The sequence below is a fragment of the Octodon degus genome, unplaced genomic scaffold (genome assembly GCF_000260255.1).
Source record: "Octodon degus isolate 3935 unplaced genomic scaffold, OctDeg1.0 scaffold00027, whole genome shotgun sequence".
Lineage (NCBI taxonomy): Eukaryota > Metazoa > Chordata > Mammalia > Rodentia > Octodontidae > Octodon > Octodon degus.
Genome location: NW_004524603.1, coordinates 7,065,429 through 7,068,439, shown reverse-complemented (window position 1 = coordinate 7,068,439; position 3,011 = coordinate 7,065,429). Strand labels below are relative to the sequence as shown.

At 46.0% G+C, this 3,011-nt stretch overlaps 1 pseudogene; it reads right to left on the bottom strand.

Moving 5' to 3' along the window:
* Positions 1 to 1,165: 1,165 nt before the first annotated feature.
* Positions 1,166 to 1,955, bottom strand: LOC101581766 (annotated as a pseudogene).
* Between the last annotated feature and the right edge of the window lie 1,056 nt (positions 1,956 to 3,011).

The following is a 3,011-nucleotide window of genomic DNA, read 5'->3' as shown; positions in this document are numbered from 1 at the left end:
GTCCATCAGGAAAGTCCACATCAGGAAGTCTTTTTCCAGGCCGGCCAAATAGCTCAGGGGATTAAAGTGCCTGCAAGCAGGCTCAGGGGCCAGGGGTTCTATTCCTGGGCCTGCTGTGCTGGCCCCACCCCTGGGGCGCACTGAGATGGCAATTGAGACTGAGCATGGTGGTGCCCACCTGTAATCCCAGCTCTTGGGAGGCTGTACCAGTTCCATCTAGTAGTGAGACCCTGAACACTTCTCTAAAATACAAAAAAAAAAAAAAAAAAGGAAGTCTTTTTCCTCTGTCAGTGTCCTCTGGGTATCTGGCTGGTTCCTTCCCAGGAGAAGTCCTCTTGCCCTGTTTTATTTCCAAGTGTAAAGCCAATGAAACCAGGGCTCTCCTAACAACTAGGACTGGATTCCTAGGTATTTACCCAGCTCGAGCCTTGTAGTAACAGGTTAAGGTCTGGTAATGTAGCTCAGGCACACAATCCCTAGCACTACAAAAATAAAATGTTAGAGCTGTTGGAAGGAAGCTGAAGGGGGAAAAAAGCAAAAAGCAAATGCCACCACCAAGGACCAGGGAAGATTCCAAACTGCTGGGAAGAATATTTGAGTATTTCTCTGGGTATTTAGTTGTGAGTCTTCTACCTGTCTCTTATCTCTTGCTTCCCCCACCAAGTTATCAAGGGGAATAGTTGTAATTTTTGTCTCTCTCTTGCCTCATGGTTTAAGCTCATAGGGGCAGGCCTGAATGCTAATGGCCCCATGAAAGACAAAATCATCAAGCCAGACGTGGTGGAACACGTTTGTAATCCCCAGAGCTCCCGGAGGCTGAGGCAGGAGGATCACAAATTCAGGCCCAGTCTGAGCAATTTAGTGAGAGCTTGAGTGAAAATAAAATTTTAAAGCAAGCTGAGATGTAGCTCAATGTAAAGGCCCTGGGCTCAACCCCCAGTAACCCCACCCTCATTTACCCCCAGTACCTGAATACCCTCCTAATGACCTGTTTGCTGCTGAGACAGTGCAGTGGATGACCCCGACTTAAGTTTCTGGGACATTGTCTGCAAAAATAACAGCTCTCGTGATACGAGGAGAGTTTGGTTTCTGAATTTCCTCTGTATGCAGAAGTAGATGGGAATCATTACACTCTGAATTAAACACTTTTTTTTTTTTAGGTGGTTCACGTTTTATTTCTCCAGTGACATATTTACAGCAGAATATAAATTAAAGGCCTGCTTACACACCAAACCCAGGTCCTTTAGGCAGTTCCGTCAGTGAGGTAAGACATCCTGCTGGCTCACAACAGAAACGTCCACTCCCTGGTCCAGGTTTGGGAATTTTGCCAGCTTTCAGCTCATCAATAATTTCTTCAATATCTTTAGGTGTCAGGTCCTCATAATAGTTGTCATTTATTTGAACCATTGGTGCATTTACACAGGCCCCTAAACATTCCACCTCTATAAGAATGAAAAGTTTGTCGGGTGTAGTCTCCCCAAGCTTTATTCCCAGCTTTTTCCGAATGGCCTCCAGGACGCTGTCAGAGTCTCGGAGCAGGCAAGGTGTACAGTGCAGACCTGAACGTGGTGCTTCCCAACTGGCTTCCGGTTGCACATTGTATAAAAAGTTGCTACTTCATATACTCTCATTGGAGGTACTTGTAAAACTTCTGCAACCTTGTTCACAGCAGAGATGGGCAACCAACCATCCTGCCTTTGGGCTGAGTCCAGGACTGGAAGCACTGCTGCTGCGTTATGCCCTTCTGGGTAGTTTTTGACGATTGCTTCTATCCTCTTATAGTTTTCTGGTGTGAAATCAAAAGGAGTTCCCGGATTATTCTCAGGAGTATCTCTGTGCACAAGCGAGGATCCTCCAGCACCATTTTGCACAGCTGTCTTTTGCAAATTCCTTATTTGCCTTCCCCACGAGGCGGTGAAGCCTGCCGCCCGGACCCGCAGCACCAAGGAGAACATAGTGACTCTGCGGTCCCCCTTGCCAGGCCGGAGACCAAACACATGTTCTTTACCCAAAAAATGGTCAGAGAAATTATGTATATCTAAAGAAGTCTCTTTACTTGTCATCCATCTGGGGGGAAAAACAATTGGAGAAAAAGTTATTCCTCCCAAAAACTGCTAATATCTTTTTTGGCTATTATCTGTTAATGAGGACTCTAGCCTGAAAGCTCCTTTTGGTCCATTTTTTCCAATTCCAAAATGAATTCCAAGTCAAAGGCAACCAACCTTATAGACCAAGAAAACCAAGCTCTAGGGTAATTAAAATGACCTAAATTCCTCCCACACATTCTCTAAATACCATAGCTGGTCTTTAAAATATATCATATAAACAAATGGTGTTGGTGGGTTGTACAGAGTTTTTCCCAGTGATCATGGGCTATGATCTGGAAAACACACTTCATCATTTGTGACCAGAATGTCCTCTCTAGCTGGGGAGATGGCTCAGTAGAATAAGTGCTTCCCTGGCAAGCGCAAGGGCCTGAGTTCAATCCCTGGTTCCACACACACACACACACACACACACACACACACACACACACACAGAATGTCCTCTCTGATGTATGCCAATAAAATCTTGAATTCATCCAAGAGCCACTTTCCACTCATTATGCAAAGGCTTGCATTACAAGAGTAAGGCCCCAGGACTCAGATTCCATTGTCTGCAATTGACAAAGGGCGTTTCAATGTGTATGAAAAACCCAAGACAAAGTCAGAAGAGAGAGAGGAGGTTGAGAAAACCAGAGAGCATTTGACATTGGTCGCTAATCTGGGAAATGATCCATTAAGTCAGAGAGAGAAAAGGGAACGGGACGTTCCCAGGGAAAGAAGCTTCCCGGGGCAACCACGTTGCCCGCAGCGCCTGATGGGTGTGAGGCCCAGCAAACGTGGGGCAAAGCGACAGGGTCTTGCCCTGGAAATTGTCGTTGAGTAGTTTGTTCTTGTGTGTGTGGTGGGTTAAGTAATTGTCAACTTGCGTCGCCCAGCTGAACTGGATCAGCATGGTGCTGGGTGAAG